This window comes from Theropithecus gelada, chromosome 15 (assembly GCF_003255815.1).
Source record: "Theropithecus gelada isolate Dixy chromosome 15, Tgel_1.0, whole genome shotgun sequence".
NCBI lineage: Eukaryota > Metazoa > Chordata > Mammalia > Primates > Cercopithecidae > Theropithecus > Theropithecus gelada.
In genome coordinates, this window is record NC_037683.1 from 42,415,641 (window position 1) to 42,439,507 (window position 23,867).

Sequence of the window (23,867 nt, forward strand, 5' to 3'; positions counted from 1 at the left end):
GTCAGGAGACCATTCCCACTCCTCCCCGACATTCACTTGAAATATGGGCATGCTTTGGATTTCATAGGTGGAAGGGAAAGGGCATTTGAGGTGCAAGAAACTGGGGGGAGGTGAGGAGCAAAGGCACAGAAGTGGGAAAAGATAAATTCTGCTTGGGAAATGCCAGCTGCAAGATGACTGTGATGTAGGGCACCTGAGGTGGGTGACGGAGGAGCTGGATGGGAGTGGGGGCAGAATTCAGGCTGTCTGAGATGCCAGTCTGTAAGCGATGGAGCAATGGTTTTATAAGAAATGATTCTGTGTCAATTGCAGAGATTCTTCACTGATGCATGTTGTTTGTACTTTTTTTTTTTTTTAACATCACAACATCATTTATTATGTGAATTTTTTACAATACCAACAAAAAATACAGAAATGCAATATATGAATACAGCTAAATGCAGAATGGTGACTTTTTTCTCTTCAAGAGGCTGTGATTCCCATTTCTAGTAAATTAAGAGACTGCATATAGGTAGAAACAGGTTGGTCATTAGCTTCACAATTTTGCCTGGAAATGATCTATACATGCATTTTCCCCCTGCTACTTACCATAAAGTGTAAAAAGGAGTTAAAGTTTCCTTGTTGGCTCCTACCATATGAAAGATGCTATATTCTATTTTAGCAGGGCCAATATATGGACACTATCTAAATTAAATGTTTTTACAAAAATGAAGTAGTAATGAGATTCCGGCTAAAGAGGGCACTAAATGAGAATAATATATATTTAAAGAATCCAAAACAAACAAACAAAAAGAGGGTGTTATAAAAAAGCTCTGGGTGCACTATAAGCATGTAGGGTTTTTTTTTCCATGTGTATTTTTAAACAATGGAAGTGTCAAAACATGGGTCAACTGTGTTATACTAAATTACATTGTATATGCTGCACTGAATGGAACCTTTGTATTATAATTATCATAGAGAAGCATAGTTTGCATCATATTATGGCCTTTTGTCCTCAATGAAAACCTTCCAGAGTCCTTTTATTTTGGAAAATCCTGTAAACAAGCAAACCGTCAGAACATGATTGTACAACAGTAAAATGTTCTCTTGCATTCAACTGAAGATAATCTGTTTAATAAAAAAAGAAAAAGAAAAAGTAAGAAAGGTAGAGCTGTTACTAAGCACACAACACCCTATAGACAATTGAAGGCATCTTAATCTCCATCAAGAACAACAACAACAAAACTAATGTTTGTCATGCTGTTAAATCCATCATTCTAGATAAAACGCGCGAATTGGTCAAACGGATCCAACAAACACTGATGTCCAAGCTGGCATATTGGCAGCTAATACGTAACTGGTGGTCAACAGAGAGTTTAAAAGATCTTCCTTTCTTCTTGTTCTTTTCCAAGGTTCTCGAAGAGTTCTGTTGTTCTAAGATACGTTGTTGAGCTTCCCGGTTTGCTTTCTCGTCCTCTGACGACGTTTTTCCTCTAATTCTTTATGCTGTGCTTCCAAATTATTTTTCATTTGCTCACGGTGCCGCTGGAGCTCAACTTCAGAGTTCTTCAATTTTGAACTTTTTCTTTGACCTTCATCTCAAACATCTGCTCCATCTCCAGCTCCATCTTCTTCATTTTAGCTACATGCTCCCTTCTTTCTTCTTCCATTTGTGCCGGAGGGCTCTTAGTCAGCTGCCCTTTTTTCTTGTTGTTATCAATTCCATTATAAGTCACAGCTGCTAGTTTTTTGCTTCTGTAGTTCTCATAGTGGACATTATTAGTAACATCTTTCAAGTCCTGCATGTGTGTTCTTATCAACGTATTTCTTAGAATTGTAAAATCACAATGTTCACCATTTTCAACTTTAGCAATACCCCAAGGATACTGCCTTCCTCTGATTGTTTTGCCATTAACTTCAGTGATAGTATTACTACCTACCACAGCAACAACAGGTAAATGGTCCTTTATCTTTTTAACAAGTTTATTTTCTTCTTTATTATCTGTTTCTAGAAATTCATGTATTTTAATTTTATGTTCTTGGATTTCTTTCATTATCTGTTTTTAAACTGTTAGCATTCCTCTGGTGTGAGTGTGTCTGCTTTGGCAATAAGTGAGATGATACTCTTTCGTGCAAATGCTTCATAAACTCAATATTCAATGGTTTAAGTCCATGTCCTGAAGGAGCAATGAAGTATAAACAACACTGCACCCTGTTATCAGGCATCTGACGTCTATTCACTCGAGATTCTGCATTTAGGTAGTCCTCAAATTTACTATTAATGTAGCTGATTGTAAGGCTGCCAGCAATTACTATTATCACTGCATCTCCAAATCCTGGGGTATCAACTATTGTGAGCAGCAACTGAACACTACTTTCTTTGATTAAAACTTTGGATTGTTCCACCCACTACCATAGCGTGAATTCAAAACCAGATGTCTTAACTGATTTTCTGTATACTTGATTTGGGAGATTGGCAAATCCCACATAGCCTTCAAGGTTCTTCTGTTGAGATACCGAAGCCACATGAGGCTAGTGGCGGTTTGGTTGCCAGTGGAGCTGCAGGCGAGCAGCAAGAAGATGAGCCTTAAGTCTGAACCCCGAGGAATTCATGTGGATCAATCGGACCTCTCATGGTGCTGCTGTTGATGCTTCTCTCCTCAGCAGCAGCGGATCTCGCACTGTTTGGACTTTTTTTTTTTTTTAAAAAAGGAAAGTGATAATAAGAAAAAGATAATAGGCCGGGCACGGTGGCTCATGCCTGTAATCCCAGCACTTTGGGGGGGCCGAACTGGGCGGATCACCTGAGGTCGGGAGTTCGAGACCAGCCTGACCAACATGGAGAAACCCTGTCTCTACTAAAAATACAAAATTAGCCAGGCGTGTTGGCACATGCCTGTAATCCCAGCTACTCGGGAGACTGAGGCAGGAGAATCGCTTGAACCTGGGAGGCAGAGGTTGCGGTGAGCCAAGATTGTGCCATTGCACTCCAGCCTGGACGAGAGAGTGAGATGCCATCTCAAAAAAAAAAAGATAGTAGACACCATAGTGCTTCTGATGTGCCAGGCATTATTCCAAGCAGTTTTGTATGTATTTACCCTTTAAATCCTCACATGAACTCAAGGAGAACAGTTCCATTATCCCGAATTACAGGTAAAGAAATAGGATGCTACGAGGTTAAGTGATGTGCTGGGGTCTCATGGCTAGTCTGCTTGTGTCACACGGTTTGAAGCCTCAGTTAAAGAAAGATGTGAAGGTAGCAGGGCGTCCTAGAGGCACTCCTTGCCATAGCCCCAAATGGCAGCAACAGTCTCTAGACCCTTAGAAGATCCATTAAGAAAAGGAAGTGGGCCCTGAGGAATCATGGTGATTGCTGACCTCAGGCTGGGCTTGTGGGTTTCCCCATCACGTTCATGTGGGCATCACAGTAGCTCCATAAGGCAGGTGAGAGTCCATAGCCCAAGATGCAGATGTAAGCTTAGCCTCAGGGTGGCGAGTGGCCCACTGCAGATCTGCAGCACCATCCTGGGGAATGGCAGCTTGTACCAAGGCCACCTTGCTCTACCCTTTCTGAAAAATCCCCCTGTTCATGCTGACAGCGGTGCTCCCCTTGTTGCCTCCAAGTTCTGCGGCTCACAGCACCTGAGACTGGCAGGGCAGGTGCAGTTGGAAACCTGACCTGGGGATGGTGGCCTGGCTGCTCCGTTGTTGCACTGCACATCCCTGTGGAGGCCTCAACAGAAGGAGAGGGGCACTGCTGCCCTGGTTTCGTCTCATGGGCACGCCCTGCCTTGTTCTGTTATGCCTTGTTGCCTTGCCATTTACATATCTTGTCTCCTGGCTGATGACAGCTTCCATGTCATTAGGGATGATCTGGCTGGGAGACCAGGAAGACAGGGACCTCGTCAGCCTTGGCTCTTAGTCCTTAGCTCTGGTGTGGTGAATGGCATATCGTGGGGGCTCAGTCATTATTTACTGGATCAGGGAAAGAATGATTGACCCCTGGGAGCTGAGAGGTCTACATTGGAGTAACAGCCCCGCAAGCAACTAGTTGTGAGTCCTCAGGAAAGCCACTTAATGTCTCCGAGCCTCAGTTTGCCATTTGTAAAGTGGGTGTGATAACGTTTGTTTTGAGTATTACAGATGACTGACTGTCAAGGGGAAAATGTGTGACATGTCTTTGTAACCTGGAAAGGGCCTTACATAAAGATCTTTATCACCAGCATTATGATTATTATGATTACCATTGTTGTCGCTGTTAGTATGAGCATCCAGCCAGCATTAAAAACGAATGCATATGTAAGGACCAATCTTCCAGTGAGTGTTCCAATTCATGCAGGTGTTGGTCAATCAGTAAGCAATTTCTGAGGCCCTATGCTGCCCAGCCTTCTCCATGTTGTGGGTAGAAGGGAAAAGCATGACAACACAATCTTCTGGAACAAAAGCAAACATTAGGAGCCCAAAGGGTGGCTATTTTAGGAAGGGTGAGGGCGATGTTGGAGCAGAGACCAAGACACTGAGAACTTTGGTGAACCTGCAGTCTGTGACTCCATAGAGCTGCATGGATGTCCTGTCCTGCAGAAACTGTTGCTCAATAAAGCCGATGAAATGGATGTGTGTAGGAGGTTGGGTGGGGGAATAAGCAAAGCTCCTTGGCAGGAAAATGAGCTGGCATCTCAAACTTTAGTGTGTACCCGGATCATCAGGGATGTGTATTAAAAATGGAGCAGCCCCAGAGAATCCGATTTGGTAGGTCTGGAATAGCGCTTGGGAAGTGGCATTTTAACAAGCCCCCGGGTAGTTCTGATGCAGTGGTCTACATCTTTGAAAAGCACCACCCTGTGCCCGGGCGGGTCTCCAAGCCTCAGCTTCCAGCTGTCAAAACCCAGCCAAACAGAACTGCTTAAAAATGCACAGAACACAATGAGAGAGCACACATCTGAATTCTAGGTGATATTTTCAGATGCAATGAGACGTTATTTTTGTCCGTGTTGGGAGGAAGGTTCTTGGGGTTTAGTGAACCAGAGCGGAGTCTGTTGCTCCATGCTGCTCTAATTATGGACCCTGAAGCTCTCAGTGGGAAGCAAAAACCAGAATATTCTTTCTGAAGATCTTGTGTGCTACCCTGGAAGGTCTGTTTTGCAAAATTAATCAGCTTTGGGCCAGTTTCTTATCTTGAACCATGTGAGATTTCTGAGCTGCAGTTGCAGAAAGCATGCTTAGGGAAAATCACATCTTTGTGTCTTTGTTTCTAGTGCACCGGTGGAGGCTCACTCATGGGCCAGGCCCAGGGTGGGAGGCAAAAATCAGAGAGGCGATCCTTGCCCTTGAGGGGGGACAAAAAAAGCAAACGTAGAGCTGGAACATGAAGGAGAATTAAAAAAGTGTTGTTGGAAGGCTCAGTAAGGATCTTGAGAGAATAATATCAACCAAGGGGAAACTGGATAAGAAATCAATTTCAAAATTTCCAGGATGAAACTGCTCCCTAAAAAGTAATTAGCGATATTAAATTCCTCCTCTCTCTAGCATGAATGAACCTTGGCCATTGAGGAAACACAGTGGAAAAGTTCCAGACCAAATCCTTTGCCGGAGAATGTCCACCCAGATCTTAGTTGTAGCGGGCAATGAGGAAGTTGCTGGAAGAATGATTTCCAGCCTTCAGGGATCTTGTTTATCTTTCTGAAACAGGGAATGCCTTGGCAAATGAAATGAGGTGCTCTGTAGGAGACAGGGCAGAGAGAGTGGGTGTATTTATTGACATGAAACCCATTTCTCTCTTAGTCCAGACTTGCTGAGCATTCAGTCTTTTTAGCAGCAACAAGAATACTAGCAGCAGTCCCTTGGGGTGGCCAAGTCCTCGTGTTTCCGGAGCCTGTGTTTTCCTGTGTCTCCGGTCCTCCCTACAGCTCGATAAGGAATCACTACGCTTTGTAGATAGGATTGGAAGGCCCAGAGAAGCAAAGTGACTTGCCTGAGGCCACACAGCTGAACCCAGGCCATGTCTGCTTCTGACTGTAGCGTACTGAACTCTCCACTACAGACTATGGCCCCACGTTGTGGAATTCAGTGAATGCTTGGGTGTTTCAGGGAAGACTGTGGCAGGTATGAGGTAGTTTGCTAAAAAAAGAAACCGAGCATCTCCGTGAGAATTTCCGCTCTCTTTCCTCCAGTTTTTTCCTCCCCCACCGAATCAATTAACAATTTCAAATTGTTCCCTAGTGCTTGGGCAGGTTTGTTTTATGATTATTATGATCATCGTTATTGCAGGGGGTGTTTCCTGAGCGATATTAGAAAGAGGAGCTGTAGGCTGGGTGCAGTGGCTCGCACCTGTAATCCCAGCACTTTGGGAGGTCAAGGAGGGAGGATCATTTGAGCTCAGGAGTTCAAGACCAGCCTAAGCAACGTAATGAGACCTTTACCAATTTTTTTTTTTTTTTTTTTTTTTTTGAGATGGAGTCTCGCTCTGTTGCCCAGGCTGGAATACAGTGGTGCAATCTCGGCTCACTGCAACCTCTGCCTCCCAGATTCAAGTGATTCTCCTGCCTCAGCCTCCCAAGTAGCTGGGATTATGGGTGCCTGTCACCACGCCCAGCTAATTTTCGTATTTTTAGTAGAGGCATAGTTTCACCGTGTTGGCCAGGCTGGACTCAAACTCCTGACCTCATGATCCACCTGCCTTGGCCTCCCAAAGTACTGGGATTACAAGCATGAGCCACCGCACCTGGCTACCAACCATTTAAAAAAAAAAATTAACCAAGCATGGTGGTGCAAGCCTGTGGTCCCAGCTACTTAGGAGGCCGAGGAGGGAAGATTGCTTGAGCCCAGGAGGTTGAGGCTGCAGTGAGCTGTCATCAGACCACTGCACTCCAGCCTGGGTGACAGAGTAAGACTCTGTCTCAAAAAAATAATAAAAAATAAAAGAGAGAGCTGTTCAAGTAAAATCTTTCTAAAACCAACTCAGCAACTCAGCCAAGGGTCTTCCCTGTGGTCACACTGTTTGCGCTGTACTTGACTTTGACAGTCGCAGGCAGCTGGGGCTTGACATCCACTACCCCACACTTGCATCTCCGGGCTCAGCCTGGCAGTGCCCGCCTGAAAGTCACAGCCTCCAGTGGGATATGGGAAGAAACCAGGAAACATTCACAATGACCAGCCCTTGGCCCATACTGGCCTCAACAGCTTCAAGAGACCATGGTGCCCTGAGGAAAATAAGGATGAGTTTTTAGTAGAGCTAACTTTGTTGTTTTAAAGAACACCCCTCACTTTGAGATGGTGCCCTTCCTTCCCTCCTCCTCCTCCCTTCTTATCATGTCCTTTCCAAAATGAAATTGTGGTGATAGCAGACATTAGGATTTGTTTATTGATTTATTTGTTTCATTATTATTTTCTTTTTTTTAAGAGACAGGGTCTTGCTTCATCTTCCAGGTTGGAGTGCAGTGGCATTTTCATAGCTTACTGCAGGCTCTAACTCCTAGGCTCAAGTGATCCTCCCGCCTTAGCCTCCCAAGTAGCTGGAACTACAGATGTGCACCACCATGCGTGGCTAATTTCAATTTTTTTTTGTGGAGACGAGGTCTCACTCTGTTGCCCAGGCTGGTCCCAAACTCCTGGCCTCAAATGATCCTTCCTCTTTGGCCTCCCAAAGTGTTGGGATTACAGGTGTGAACCACTGCACCCAGCCGTTGTTTTGTTTTTTAATGGCCTTACTTGAGAAAATAAAATTTGACAGTCTACATTGATATTCTGATACATTTTGTTTTGTTTGGATATTGTGTGTTTTATGACAGTCTGGGCAGCACTGTTATTGTTGTAGAAGTTTGTATGAGGTCAGCGGGGCACAGGGTGGAAGCAGTCAGTCCTGTTTACTAGGATCAGGGAGGATTTGGGGCAGAAAGTGACATGTGAACTGAGCCTTGGAAAGCACAGTGAGAGGGTGCTCACTGGGGGACCAGAGGGCCATGAAAGCCTTTTGATCAGTGAGGGATGTGATAAGCTTTTTATTTTAGGGAGATCACTCTGGAGGGGAGGTGACCAGCAGAGGAGAGATAGCAGGCCTGGAAGCAGAGTCACCTGCCACAGTGAGGCCAGACACAAGCATGTGGCGGTGTGGTGCAGAGGCTGACATGGTTCTGTGGACACTCAGCGAGTAGAACATACAGGACTTGAGACTGGCTAGGTGCAGGGGGCCATGCAACAATGGAGTCTTGGATGACTCCCAGTTTTCTGCCTTGGGGAACCTGCAGAGGTGAAAGTTGATACTAACATGAATGCAAATAACAATAGTCATGGTGACAGCTGATGTTTGCTGAGCCCTTCTTTGGACTGGGCACTTGCTGGGCACCATGCCTATCCAGAAGGCTTATGCAGAGAAAGCAGGTTCTCAGAGTCAGAATCTAGAGCCCCTCTCTCACCCATTCATGTCTGTATTCTGCTTTCTGGGAGACTGATCACATTTTAGGAGAAGATGGCAAGTCCAGGTTTGGACCTGTGGGTCACCCAGGTGGAGATGTGTGGTCTGGAGCTTCAGGGAGGTGGAGGTTAGGATTTGGGGTCATCAGCCTATAGATGATGGTTGATGCTATTGGAGTGGGGAGGTCAGCTAGAAATACTCCCTGGGAAGAAGTGCTCTGCCCAGCAGAGAAACAGGAGCTGTTCCGTCTTTGTAGCCCCGATGTCTTAGCTGTGATTTGGGCCTGTGGATGTGCCTGGAATCATTGAAATGAGAAAAGGGGAGATTTGGGGGGCCGCACAGCCCTTCCTTGTTCCTCTTATTTTTTCTTGAGCTTTTTATGATGGGTGATTTCAGATGTATGCCTCAGTAGAAAGAGTAGGATAAGCTGCCTCCATGAGCCCATCCCCCAGCTTCAGCAATTAGCCAGCGCATGCCTGTCCCTTTCTTAATTGACTCTTCGCATTCCTACCCTCTGCATCCAGGCGGGTTTCTATTAATACTTTGGCGCTCCGGCTCTGCCCATTTCTCCTACCGTCTGCCTCAGCCAGACCGGGCTGGTCAGTCCTCAAACTGCCTTGTACCCATCCCCATCTCTCCCTGGCATTCCTACCTCACCTTCTAATTCAGACACTGTCCTGTCCCCCTCTTCTTGACTTGGGCAAAGCCTCCTGGTGCCACGTGGGGTGGGGTCCCCAGGTCTGTTTTGTGTCCTGAGTTGATACCTGAGCCTCCTTGGGCAGGTCACTGTATACCTGTATGCCCCGCTCAGAGCCCGTCAGCACCACTGCATACTGTGTCTGAGGGGCCTGGGGCCACATGCTCCGTAGGACAGAGGTGGCCCCCTCAGCCTGGGATTGAAGATCGTGTGTAATTCAACCTCCATCGGGTCAGGAGAAAACACTGGGCCCTCACCCTGTGTTGAAACTTAAAGATTATACTTGTTTCTTGAGAGGTTTTGTTTTGTTTTCTCTGTCCATTTGCTAAACAGGCCTAGTGTGCCCATTGCAGGTCCTAGGTTGAGAGGACCCCAGGTGATGGAGTGAGGCCCAGCCGCTACGGCGAGGCCCTCAGGGGGCTGCTCTAGTCTCCTGATGTTCATTGGTCTGCTTGGCTACAGAACCCTCCATTCCAACACAATTTGCTGGAAGTCCACATGTAAAATCTCCAGAAGGGAACCGTTCTGGTTAAATGGTGGTGGGGACTCAGAGCCCTGCCCAGCAGGGCCATGCCATATCAGTCTTTCTTCAAGAGGCCTCCTGAGGAACTGAGTTTGAGACCCCCAGGATGGAGTCCTCACCTTCAAGGCCACCAAAGGTCCCACCCAGGAATGAGGCCTTCTCTGCCATTCCCCACAGATGCAGCAGCTGGGGGTGCCGTCTTGTCTCCCGGTCAGCCTGAGCTCAGGGCCAGGCCCCAGAAAGGTGGCACAGGCATGGTTCTTGCCTTCAGGTAGGTCCACTCCAGGGCGATAAGGAGGTAGGGGGCGGGGGAGCCATTTGTGTCTACAAGAGGCTCGTTAATAAAAGACAGAGTGAAAACCATATAGAGGACACGTGGTGTACTGTGATGGAACAGGGAAAATTCTGCCCATCCCATGTGGCCTGTGGGCGGGCTCGGAGGCTGGGTTGCTGTGTGATGCCGCCTCCTAGGTAGCCGGGTTCATGCTCGCTGGATGAGCTTTTAGGTCCAAGCGTCTGCCAGCCATGTGGAAACCCATTCCAGATGCTTGATCTGCTGTGTGCGCGCCCCTGGCTGGGTGCTGCTGTGACAGCTGAAGACGAAAGTCCCACCCCACCCGCCCCAAGTTAGATCTGTCGTACAGATGCTGGTTATGCACGTTCGGGGACTTTTTTTTCCTTCTTCCCTATGTGAAGTTTTAGTTTTTCAGTAAACAGTAATTAAAACAAATGTACACAGAGACAACAATGTCGCATTTTAATTTATTTATTTCAGCTGACTGCACCCGCCAGCCTCCTAGTGAAATTCCTTTGTTTTCTTCTTTATGCACGATATTAACAGTAGATCTCCCTGTGTAGTTTTGTGTTGACCCTGTTTCTAGAGAGTGTGGAGGATGCAGTGGGTGCGGCACACGAATTTTTTACTTTCTACCTGTAAAGTAGGTGATGCAGTTCCTGAACTGTGGAAAATGAAGACGCTCCTGTCCTTCCTTTTCAAAAGCCTCCTCCTCAAGATGTCTCTCCGGCCTCCTCAGTTCTAGTCACTGGCCTCTTCTAAGAAAGAAATTTTTCGGATGGATGTTGTCTCTGAATGAGCCTGGCTCAGGGTACAGCTCTTAGAACTTGCTTATAAGTAGGCTGGGCGCAGTGGCTCGCACCTGTAATCCTAGCACTTTGGGAGGCCAAGGCAGGTGGATTGCCTGAGCTCAGGAGTTCAAGACCAGCCTAGGCAACATGGTGAAACCCCATTTCTATTAAAAATACAAAAAGTTAGCTGGAGGTGGTGATGCACGCCTGTAATCCCAGCTACTTGGAAGGCTGAGACAGTAGAGTTGGCTTGAACATGGGAGGCAGAGGTTACAGTGAGCCGAGATTGCACCACTGCACTCCAGAGTGAGACTCTGTCTCCAAAAACATGAAAATAAATAAAATAAAAAGAACTTACTTATAAGTGAATACTCTCTTCCCTGCTCTTCCCAATCATCTACCCTTCCCCTCCCCAGCACTTTTTCTTATTGCTCTGAGTGTGTTGCTGGAAGTTTCTTTACCTGTGCCCTCACCCCGGGTGGCTGTGGGGATTCTGGGAAGGCAGTGATGCTTGCTGCCACTTCATCCTTGAGCTCCCCCCACCACCCAGATTCATGAGGTTGTGGGTGAGTGCACAGACAGGCTGGCCCCAAGCCCAGCTTCCCTCCTGCTGTCTGTGTGTCCTGGAGTTGGTTATGTAAACTCTTTGAGCTTCTCTTTCCACCTTTGTAAAATGGGGGTTGCTGTGGACATGCAGCTTCATGAGATGATGATTGTGAAGCGTGCAGGATTTCCCCTGCCGCATAGCAAGCTTCAGGAGCTGAGTGCTATTATTATTATTTCTGCCTGCTGTTATTGCCACCCTAGGGGGCACTCAGCCCGTGCATGTTGTCCCTGGCATGTTGTTTGTGATCACAAAGTTCCCGGCATAAGAATAAAATTCTGTGTGCTCTGTTGTGCAGGAAAACACACACACTCTTTGCCATCTATTTTCGAGCACCATGTATGGAATCTTGGTGGGGTGGCCTGAATCATGGGCTGACAGGGGTGGGGGCCTGTAGATCTCAGACAAGCTGCACCACTTGGGTTCACAATGCAGCGCTTGGCCCAGACAACCCCTGGGATCCCTTGTTGACCTAATATTTCCTAAAATATGAGTATCTGGAGACTGAGCGCAGCATGGGGATGGGCCTTATCAGCTCCTGGCTGGGGAAGGTGAGTCAGCCCTGGGGTTTCATGCAAAGCTTCTAGGTGATTGCCTGACCTCCCTCTGTGCTTGCCTAAGGCTTGCAGGGTTTGGGGAGGGGAGCTGCCAGTTCCCATGCATATTGGGAGTAGGGATGCCGGTGGGAGGTCTCACCTGCTGCCTGCTCTAGCTGTTAAGGGGAGGGGGTCTTGCAGAATCTGTGACTCTGCCCCTCCAACCACGGAGGCAGCTGGTAAATGGAGGCTGTGTCACGCAGAACGCAAGCGTAAGGATGGAAACAGAGCCCTGGGCGGCAGGGTCTAAAAGCCTGGTTGTCATGTCAACAGATTGGCCCAAAATAGTGAGAAATAGCAAGGGGCAGGTCCCCATATGGTCCTGTTGTGACCACATCGCCCGCTCCTTCCATGGCAGGGCTGGGCTGGGCCAGGCTGTTATAGGAATAAAATGGGGAGGGGGGCTTTGAGGATATCCCCCTACCATTTCCTCAGGAGAGACCAGACAGGGCAGGCGTGGTCCTGGTCCTTCACAGCTGTATAAATGTGAAGCCTAAGAAGGGAACCCATAAGCCAGAGCCCCCACCCCCAAGGCTGTGCTGTGACTGCCATTCTTTCCCCGATTGGGAAAATTCAGCAAACAGGTAGGAGCACTCAGTGCGTGCAGGTGCAGGGGTCCTGAGGCAGTACACGGAAGAGCTAACATCTCCCAAGTGTTCACCGGCACCGGCACTCTTCCCAGCCCTTTGAATGAATGAATTCATCTGACCTTCACAGTAACTGCATAACGTAAACACTATTATCATCCTTGTTTATGGGGAAGGAAACTGAAGTTAAAAGTCTGCCCAAGGTCCTTCAGCTAGTAAGTGGGATACTTGAAGTCAGACATCTGGCTCCAGAGCCGGACCCTTGACTCTTAAGCTACAGAGATGTAGGAGAGAGACAGGGGCTCCATGGACCTTCCCCAACAGAGGGTGCTGACTCAGCCCACGGAAGGGGCATCTTATCTGGCAAAGACTTCCAGAAGAAAGCAAGATGCATGGACTTGGCCAGGCAAAGGGGATGGGACACAGGTGTCATGGCAAAGCCACATACCCTCTTAAGGGTTTGGGGACCTATGGCTGGGGAAAGAGGACTTACGGCTGGGGGAGGAGACCGAGACCGGCTCAGCTCCATTGCTGTGTACTCTGGGCAACCTCCTTCTCTCGCGCAACTCATTTCCTTATCAATACAGCCTCCAGCCTCCTGTCCATTCAGGAATTGGCCCTCTAGATATGGGGCCATTTTGTGCTTTTGTATATCATTATTTAGTTCCATTTTGATTTCTCTTTAGTTTTTTTGGGTTTTTTTGTTTTTTTGTTTTTTGTAAAGTATCATTTGGAAAATGCTTTCCTGACCTGGCAGAGAACAAAGGCATGGATTCTCTCTCCCTACCAAGCTCAAAGAATAGGGAGGAATGGGCTGGCCACGGTGGCTCATGCCTGTAATCCTAGCACTTTGAGAGGCTGAGGTGGGCAGATCGCTTGAACTCAGGAGTTTGAGACCAACCCGGGCAACATGGTGAAACCCTCTCTCTACTAAAAATTACAAAAAAGTAGCTGGGGGTGGTGGTGCACACCTATAGTCCCAGCTACTCGAGAGGCTGAAGTGGGAGGATCGCTGGAGCCCTGGGTGGTCAAGGCTGTAGTGAGCTAAGATGGCGCCACTGCACTCCAGCCTGGGCAACAGAGTGAGACCCTATTGCAGAAAAACAACAACAAAAGAATCGGGGGAATGGATTTCCCCCCCCATTTTACAGATGAGAAAACTGTGTTTTAGAGAGGCCTGGAGATTTGTCCTGGGGAAAGTATTACCTTCCTGATTTTTTTTTTTTTTTTTGAGACAGAGCCTTGCTCTGTTGCTCAGGCTGGAGTGCAGTGGTGTGATCTCAGCTCACTGCAAGCCCTGCCTCCCGGGTTCACGCCCTTCTGCTGCCTCAGCCTCCCGAATATCTGGGACTACAGGTGCCTGCCACCATGCCCGGCTGATTTTTTTGTATTTTTAGTAGAAACGGGGTTTCACCGTGTTACCCAGGTTGGCCTTGATTTCCTGACCTTGTGATATGCCCGCCTCGGCCTCCCAAAGTGCTAGGATTACAGGCGTGAGCCACCGCGCCCGGCCCCCTGATTGTTTTTTTAATTGTGACAAAATATGCATAGACTAAATTGACAATTTTAATCATTTTTTAAATATACAGCTCAGCAGCATTAAGTACATTTACGTTGTTGTACGACCATCACCACTATCTATTCCCAGAACTTCTGGGAATATCAAACTGAAACTTCATACTCATTAAACACTAGCTCCCCAGTCCCCTCTCCCCCACCCCTGGCGACCACGGTTCTTCTTCCTGTCTCCATGAACTTGACTACCTTAGGTATCTCATATAGGTGGAATCATACAGTATTTGTCCTTCTGTGTCTGCCTTATTTATTTTCCTGCTAGTTTTTTTTTTTTTAATTGCAAGAAAAACTGGGTTCAAATAGTTTTCAAGTTTCAGGAAGGGTTTGTTAAACTTAATAAGAAAACTGAGTAACAATTTCACAGCAAGGTTGCTATTCAGAGAAAAAAATAATACTTTTTTCCTGCATGAAAGTGAATGAACCCGAAAAAGGCCTTCTGTCCTGTCTGCAGGCTTTGTGAAGGTAATGTTTTCTTTGTCTTTGGATCTGAGAAAGGGCCCAGGAGCCTGTGACAGGTGTTTATGGAGCAGAGTTCTGAGGAGGGGACAGTGGGGGGCCTCATGTAGCCTTACTTTTCCCTGTGTCTGAGCAGGGAGTGCCTCGTGGTTGGAACCTGGGCACCCTGCTCACGGTAGGCCACCCTCCTTCACCCTGTCCATTTGGCTGACTTCTCCTTATGCATCAAGACTCAGCAAAAGCACCAAGCACCGCGCCCCTGCAGGAAGGCTTCCCTGATTCCTGGCACTGCATCTGGCGGCTGGCTCTGGACTCCACACCCTCTGCTACCCCTTTCATGGTATGCTGTCCCATCTGCTACAGTCTAAATGTTTCCTTCCCCCCTCCCAGAGTCATATGTTGAAATACTAGCCCCCAAAGTGATGGTATTAGGAGGCAGGGCCTTTGGGAAGTGGGGTGATTAGGTCACGAGGGTAGAGCCCTCATGAATGGATCCTGCCTTATAAAAGAGGTGCAAGGGAGCTTGTTCTCCTCTCCTGCCATATAAGGACACAGCCAGAAGGCGCCGTCCATAAACCAGGAAAGCAGCCTTCACTAGACACCAAATCTGCTGGCGCCTTGATCTCAAACTTTCCGGCCTCCAGAACATTTGGAAATGAATTTCTGTTGTTTCTCATCTGCCCAGTTTGTGGTTTTTTGTGATAGAAGCCCAAGTAGACTAAGACACCCTCTTCTGTGGTGACTGTGCCCTCTCTCATCCCCACTGGCATGTGAGCTCCCTGAGAACGGAGCTCTGACCTGTTTCCTCCTGTTTGCCAAGTGCCTGGCAGATCTCGGCCTGAAGGAGATCCTCAGTAAACGCCTAGCACATCAAACAATAAATTCAGCATTCATGGTTAGCAAAGGGCTCGGGCTTCTGCCCCATGGAGCTCCCTCGAGTGCCATGGTTAGGCCTTCCCAGCATTACTTCCCTGTTATACAAAGGGAGGACCAGGCCTGAGAGCTGCTCCCCTATCAGATGTGGACTTTGACTTTCACCTCTGGGGATGGGCTGCCCTGTGCAGGTCTGCACCTCCCTCTGGCCTTCCAAAGGCTGCTGCTCTTCAAATTGTGCCAGCCACCTGGTCGAGAGGTCCTGCCAAGGGGCTTCCCCAGGGGTTATGCTCCTAAATGCACTGGTCCCAAACTGCTGCCTCAAGAGCCACAGGAGCCTTCCCTGGGCCCCACCCCTCCAGTGAATTCCTCTCCTAGAGCCCCTCCCCTCCCCTCCCAGCACTTGGTGGTATCTACTGCTCTGTCCGTCTAGCAAAGTTCCAAGCTGAAACCCCTTTGCCCCCTTTCCTAGGCAGGGACAGGCCTCACATTCTTCTGTGAAGCCAGAGGCAGCACCAGGTGCCAGCCCCTGCGCAGGCATTGTGGTGATGGGCTTGGGGACTCCTTAGCAGGCTCTCAGCCATGGGGTGGGAGGCGGCCCAGAATTGAGTCCTGGGGCTAGACACTGGGAAGGTGCATTAGGACCTCAGATGTGGAGGAGCTGGGACCTGGGAGCAGGATGTTGAGATGGGAACACAGCTATGCTCAAGGCTGCTTGTGCAGCCTGGACCCCAGAACTCCCTTACAACCTCCAAGTGTGGGCAACACTGTGTTTGTGGGATCAGACCTGAGATGCTGGGGTGTTGGGGAAATCGCCCCTGGGAAGGGCCTCTGGAAACAGGTGCCTGCGGCAGCTTGTGATGCAGAGAGGCAGAAGGACTTATGCCGGGCTCGGAGAATTGGAGCCCTTGAGTAGAGTCCCTGGTCACAGTGATGTGACAGCAGTCCAGCCCTCATCTGTCAGGTGGGGGAGTGACCACCATGTCCCCAGCTGGAGGACAAGCGAGGCACATAATTAACTCCAGCTGAGTCGCTGCAGATGGAGGGCGGGCACCTGAGGAATGAGCGTGGCCACGGAGATGGGGTGAGGACCCACCCTGCAGCCACCCTTCATCTCTCAGCAGGCGCCCAGCAGGTGTTTGCACATAGGGGAGCTGTCGGGATAGCTGTGGCCCGTGTGCCAGGAAGGACTGTCAGATTCGGGGACATGGCTCCCAAGGGAAAGTCGGTAGCGTGGGCAGCTGGCCAGTGCCTCACCAGCCTTGTGCCCAGTGCTGGACTCAGCAGTGTCCTCTGGGCCAAGCACCCCCTCCTGGCTTCTCTACCTCAGAGGGTCCTGGTGGCCCAGACTCACACAGCCCCTGAAGGAAGGAAGCTAGGACTCCCCTCTCTCCCAGAGGCTACTCTTCCTCTTGTTCCTGATCTGACCCCTTCCCCCTGCACTTGCCGTTGCCCCTGGACCACTGTACTGGTCTCTCACCCCTCCCCATGCCCTGCCCTTCCTCACTTGAATAATGCCCTTCAAGTGGCTGCCAGGGTCGTCTTCCCTGTCCTCAGCTCTGCTGATGTCATGATCAGGTCAAAGCACTCTTAAGAAGTTCCAGGGTTTAATGGGTGCAGAGCTTTTCTGTTCAGGATGATGAAAACATTCTGGAAATAGATAGTGGTGATGGTTATACAACATGGTGAGTGCACTTAATGCCAGTGAATTGTTCCCTTAAAAATAATTAGAATGGGCCGGGCGCGGTGGCTCAAGCCTGTAATCCCAGCACTTTGGGAGGCCGAGACGGGCGGATCACGAGGTCAGGAGATCGAGACCATCCTGGCTAACACAGTGAAACCCCGTCTCTACTAAAAAATACAAAAACTAGCCGGGCGAAGTGGCGGGCGCCTGTGGTCCCAGCTACTCGGGAGGCTGAGGCAGGAGAATGGCGTGAACCCGGGAGGCAGAGCTTGCAGTGAGCTGACATCCGGCCACCGCACTCCAGCCTGGGTGACAGAGCCAGACTCAGTCTCAAAAAAAAAAAAAAAAAAAAAAAAAAATTAGAATGGCCAGGCGTGGTGGTTCACGCTTGTAATCCCAGAGCTTTAGGAGCCCTAGGTGGGAGGATCACTTGAGCCCAGGAGGTCAAAGCTGCAGTGGGTTGTGATTGTACCACTCCACTCCAGCCTGGGCAACAGAGTGAGACCCTGTCTCCAAAAAAGAAAAAATAAATAACTAAAATAAAATGGTAAAACAAAAGGAAACTCGCTATGGACTGAAGAATAAGGGGCAACCTCCTTAAGCTGGCACTGGCCGGCTCAGGGCCTACCAGAGGCTGCCCCAGCCTCCCTTTCCAGTCTCACCCCTCACATCTCCCATTCACGCTTTTAGTGCTCCAACCTGGAGAGTTACTGGACTTGCTGTTCTAAGACATATCCTCACTTTCCCTGGCTCTTTGCCTTTCCTTATGGATTCTCAGGATTAGAATCTATTCCTTCACTTGGTGAAATAATCATTTCTACAACACTCTCCTGCAGACTTCTCACTGCTCTCAAAGGCCTTTCACCCTATCTCTGGCCAGCTCTAAAGAGATGGCCTCATTCCTAAGAACATAAGGTTTGGAGGATGATAGTCTGGGTTTGAGTGCAGGCTTCATGGCTTACCAGTCGTGTGATCTTGAACTTGTCAGTTAAGCTCCCTGAACCTGTCTTTCCTCCTCTGTTAAATGAATGTTAATAATAGTATCTACCCCATGGGGTCATTACAAATATTAAATGAGATATGTTATAAATATTAAGTGAGCTAATGCATATAAAGAATTTAGCTTATTTCCTGGCACATAGGTCAGTATTAAATAAATGTTAGCTGGATATGTATAAATTGAACCAAAATCTGGCCTTGAGTGCAGACAAAAACACAGACTGGTAGGCTGGAAGGGATCTGAGAGATCATCTGTGGCAGTCATAGTAGGCTCCCTGGTATCTGGTTCTCTCCTCACTTAGTAAGTTGCACTTTGTATCCCTGGTACTTGGGTGGGGCCGTGCCTGTCTCATGGGCCGTGTCCAGTCAATGAGGTCAATTTAATTGCTGGCTGAACCTCTCCAGAGTTTTCATTTTCCTTCCCCATTGGCAACTGGCTGCATTCAAGATGGCAGTTGTTCCATTAACTTGGGCTCCTAGGTATCTGGGATGTGTCAAGCACCCACCCTTGCTTGAGAGAGGAATCAACTTTTCCTGGGGTGACCCACTGAAATTTAGGGGTTGTTCGTTGCCAAAATATAGCCTGCTTTGCTTTGCTAACTCTGATGAATGACAAATCGGTTAACTCAACATTTTTGTTTTTTAAGTGAAGCACAGATGAGGTGGGGTCACAGAGTGAGGCAGTGGCAGGTCTGGAGCTGACATCCTGTGCCTGACATAGCTGGTTTATTCTTTCTTCGATCTCTTTCCTCGTCAGTCTTCCCCATCATTGACCTCCCATGAAGGAGACTACTGAGATGGACCCATTTGAACGAGTCTTGTTGACATCATGAATTGGTCAAACCTACGCCTCACAGACCTTTGGCTAATGAATTCCCCAGTGGACACACGTCTTTCCCAGGGTTGCTAGGCCAAGTTGCTTGCCAAGCCATCCACCAGCACTTCACGCCTGGACCAATGCACCCACCTGTCCCCAGCCTCCTTCCTCCCCATTGGGCCTTCCTCCTCTGCCCCAGCTGCCAGAAGCATCTGTGTAAAGCAAGTGCCTCTTCCCTCTCGGCACTCCCCTGGTGAAAGTGCTGCAGTGACTTCTCGCTGCCTGAAGGAAAGAAAAACACACCTTCCTGTGTTCAGTGTTCCCGTTGTGCTGGCTCAAGCCAGTCTGACCCCACCCATCCCTTCTCCGTCCTGTGCTCCTGCTAGTGAACAGGATGGACCTTTTCTCTGAGGTGCCCTGCACCTTCCTATTTCAAAGCCTTCACTCTTGCTGGTAACTCATTCTGGTGTGCCCTCCCACCACTTCAGTCTCCCGCTCCTCTTGCAAGGCTCAGCTCAAATGCCGCCTCCTCCAAGAAGTCTTGGCAGAATATCTCAGTGTGATTTGAATATTCCTTCCCTTTTTTGTGTGACTTATGTCTCTGCCATTGCTCCCACTTCTATCCTGCCCCGTGTTATGGCTGTTTGAATCTTCTCTTCCCTCCTGAACAGAAAGCTCCCTGATGGCCAAGACTGTATGTCACCTTTTATGTGTCCTCAGCATCTACCATGGGACCTGGTTCTTTATCACCTAGGGGGCGTTTATGGGATGAATGAATATTCTCTAACTCCAGGTCCAACCCTCCATTACACCATTTACTACATGTTTCTAAATTATTTCTGTATCTCTGACCCACTCCAGATTATAAATCCCATGAGAGCAAGTCTTACCCATCTCATCTTCCCCTACCTAGCTCAGGCGCCCAGCCAATGTTGAACCAATGTGCCCCACAACTGTGGAATGGAAAGGAGTGGTGATGGCTTGGTGGCACACATAGTTGGAGTTTGGAATCTCTTAAGAGGGCGATCCAGCCCCCACCCCCGGAGAAGGGCTGCCAACATGTGATATTTGCACAAACCTGCAGAAAAGAGCACCGCCATCCTGACCGGCAGCCCGAGCACACTTTGTGTTTGTGACCCTGCCTTTAAAAAATGTCACACCTGCATATGTGGGGAGGCTTACTGACAGCTAATTAGGAGACGCAGTTTGTATCTCCCAGTCTTTGAGAAACATTTTGTAAATTGGGTAATTGGCTTTAACAGTGCAGAGGAGAGATGTGTGCTATGGCTCCATCATCCTCAAATAACACAGTCTGCAGCCGGCCAAGAATTCAGAGTGACAGCTTCAGGGAGAATACAGAAATGCCCGTTTTTCTCAGTGTTCAGGATGGACAGCCTGGCTCTCTGGAGACTTTTAGAAGCAGATGGTCTGTCCATCACCCCGGGGAAGGGGTGTGAAAAACTCAAGATGGCTGGAGTTAATAAGCTGTTTGGGACAGAGCTATGGATATGACTACTTTTATTTCAGGCTCTACCCACCAGCAGTGATTGTATCTGCCAGGCAGCAGTAATTTAGTCCAGCCAGGATGTATTAAACACCTGTTTGGGGCCAAAATCTTTGATAGGCGTAGGGGGACCGAAGGGAATAAGACAACTTAGTTCAGCAGGGCATGATGACTCATGCCTGTAATCCTAGCACTTTGGAAGGCCAAGGGGGAAGGATTGCTTGATCCCGGGAGTTCAAGTCCAGGAGTTCAAGACCAGTTTAGGCAACATTGTGAGACATGTCTCTGCAAAAAATTAAAAAATTAGTGTGGTGGTGGTGGTGTGCACCTGTGGTCCCAGGTACTAAGGAGGCTGAGGTGGGAGGATCATTTGAGCCCAGGAGGTTGAGGCTACTGTGAGCCACGATGGTACCACTTAACTCTAGCTTGAGTGACAGGGAGAGATCCTGTCTTAAAAAAAAAAAAGACAGCCAAGCTCAGTACACCTTAGTTATCTCTGGCTATATCCCTGAAATTCTCGTTCTGGTTTGACGTAAGTGTCTTGAATGATAGGAAAACACTTTTTAAAATGTAAGGCATATACACTTTGTACCCTTTCCTGTAATCTTTACTTGTCTCTCTCAACTGTCTTTACCCTTCTTTAATAGTTCCCAGGTGTGCTGGTTCTTTATGTTTCAAAATGCTTACAGCAGGCATTTAAGGATGTTTGTTAGTTGATGCAGCCTCTCTGTAGTGACTGCACCTCTATAGCCCAGAAGTTTCATGAATGAAAGTTATTTCTTGCTTATGTCATTGTCAAGTGCAGCTTGAAGGGGTGTGTTGGTTGGTGTTCTGGGAAGCAGATGCTCAGAGTTAGAGGGGCCCTGGGGAAATTCCTTTGAAAGGATATGAAGAGAGATGGGCAGGGTGAGCCTTCACACTGTGCGGTGGGTTTGACACCAGTAAAGGGAGCGGAGAAGGAAAGAGGCTCTGGTAGGAAGAGTCCCTGGCAGCAGTACTGCTCTAAGAAAGTTCCAGCTGGACCAGTGGGCTCAGAGATCACCTGTAGTCAAGTCTTACACTGGCCAGAAATGAGGAGCCCTTGTTCCTCTGCCACGCTCAGTCCATGGCTGGAGGGGTCTGGGGAGAGGGTGGCCTCCTCTGAGGCATACCCAAAGACACTGCACCTGGAGGCTGTCAGCTCATAAGGCTGTCCTCCTTGGGATGGTTTCTCTCGTGACATGGTGATGTCCCCTTCCAGGATTGCCATAGGGATTTGGGATCTGGGGGGGGGTTCTTCCTGTTTCAGGTCCTCGGATTTTTTTTCCCCACTCACACTATGGATGGAAAAGAGAGCACAGAATGCCCATGGAATGGTTTTACAGGCCAACCTGGGCATGGCACACATCGTCTTTGTTCATAGTCCATTGCCCAAAACTCGGTAGTCACACCTAATTATAAGGGGGGCTGGGAAATGTCTCACCGTGTGCCCAAGAAGAACAACAGAACATGGATATGATGGAGCATGGACTCTGGAGCCTGACTCCATGGGTTTGACTCCCAACTCTGCCCCTCACTCACTATGTGCAACTTGGGGCAAATACTCACCTCTCTGATCCTCAGTTTCTTCATCTATTAAAATGTGGATAATAATGGGACATGATTCATAGGGTTATTGGGAAGATTCAGTGAGCTAGTGTGTATAAAGCAATTAGAATAGTGTCTGGCACAGGCAAATGCTATATAAGGGCTCACTGTGTTATTATTATTACTATTCTTGTTTCTAAATTTAGCACTTCAGTAAATGTTTATTGGGTACCTGTTCTGTTCAAATAATTTTTATAGGTCACATGAACTTACTGTTTCCTGGACAGCTCCTAGTACTTAGTAGATGATTGAAAATGTTTCAGTGAATTAGTTGCAATGGCAAAACAATATAGTGTATGTTTAATTCAGTTGGACATGGTGCTGGGCTAATTTTGAACATGATTTAGCAATGATAAATGTTAAAGTCTGTTCTTAGGTTCAGAAAATCACCCACAGATGAACAGAAAGAGGGAAACTTCAGTGATTGAGAAAGCATCCTGGGTGTGGAAAGCTTACCAGTTTAAAAATGACTTTCTGTTTTTATAAAAGTAATCTGTATTTTTTTTTTATTTAAGTAAAAGAAGAAAGAACAAAAAAACCACTGAAATCTCATAACCTTTAACATTCAATGATTCTCATTCCAGATCTCTCTCTATGCATATATTATAAAGAAATAATTTTATAAAATGAGATCATTATTGCATCCTACTTTAGATTGTTGTTGAATTTTATTTATTTGCGTGTAACAGAAGCAAATGAGGAAAAGTAAAATAGAAGGAATTGCTCACCATTAAACAATTTTGCCTTTGCTACAGAAAATATTTGTTTCCAAAATGTCTCTCCAAGGGTAATAAAAGATTATGAAAAGCAGTGAGGTTAAAATCCTGGCTTTTAAACTACAGTTTTCAATTTTAGATGGTATCGATTAAAGCCCTTCTATGGAAGAAGAGGAAATTAACAATCTTACAACTTCTCTTCCCTCCTCTGCCTCCTGCATTTTATGTTCCATTATGATCTTCACATTGCCAGTTGTTTCACGTGAAATAGGTCTTGCGCTCACTATCACTCCTTTTTTTACCACAAGTCCTCCTCCATTCCTGAGATCTATATTTTTGATTCATCTTTTGGTTGGCTGGATTTTATCACATAGGTTTTTTCTCCCCTGGGCACCAAGGAAGGATTGTAGGTGTTTTGCTACCCAAGATAATAGGTGCTGATTTAGTAGTTTTGACTGACAGCAAGCTCTGTATGATGTAGGAGCCCAACAGAAGGTGTGCAGACTGAGGCCGCATTAACAGAAGTCAATACTCAGAATGTGGGAGGTGATTGTTTCATTCAGCTTGGCATTGTGGCTGGGAGTGCTCTGAACAAATCAATAAGGAAAAGACAAACAACCCAGTAGAAAAATGGGCAAAGTCACCAGTCCAAAAGAGGAAACACAGGCTATAAGCATATGAAAAGATGGCTTAACCTCTTTAGTAATCAGGAACATGCAAATTGAAATGTGATATAAAATACCCACAAGACTGGCAAAAATTAAAGCTGGCAAGGATATGGAGCAGTGAGATCTCTAAAACACTGCTGATGGGAGTGTAAATGGATAAAACCACTTAGAGAACATGCAGCAAACGCTCTGATTCAACAACTGAATTTCCAGGTTTATACCCTAGAGAAACTCTTCATATGTGTGCCAGGAGGCAGGTATGGAAATATTTGACCATCTTGCTTACAGCAGCAACCAAATGAAATGCTGGAAACAGCCCAAGGGTCCATTGGCAGAGGAATGAACAAACAGTGGCATATTCACCCAATGGCATACTACACAGCTATGAAAATGAATGAACCACAGCTATAGTCAGCGTATAAAATCTCACAAACGTAACGTGGAGCCATAAAAGCAAGTTTCAGGTG

The 23,867-nt window shown here is 47.5% G+C and overlaps 1 protein-coding gene and 1 pseudogene across 2 annotated transcripts in view; one reads left to right on the forward strand and one right to left on the reverse strand.

The window, feature by feature from the left end:
• Positions 1 to 23,867, forward strand: part of GABBR2 (gamma-aminobutyric acid type B receptor subunit 2) — a 426,464-nt gene that overhangs the window by 98,708 nt on the left and 303,889 nt on the right. The gene's annotated exons all lie outside the window — the stretch shown is intronic.
• On the reverse strand, positions 1,235 to 9,249 carry LOC112608517 (annotated as a pseudogene). The gene is made up of 4 exons (XR_003116003.1): positions 9,154 to 9,249; positions 8,391 to 8,464; positions 2,613 to 2,660; positions 1,235 to 2,497 (listed from the first exon to the last, which is right to left on the reverse strand). The product of XR_003116003.1 is annotated as a septin-7-like (transcript).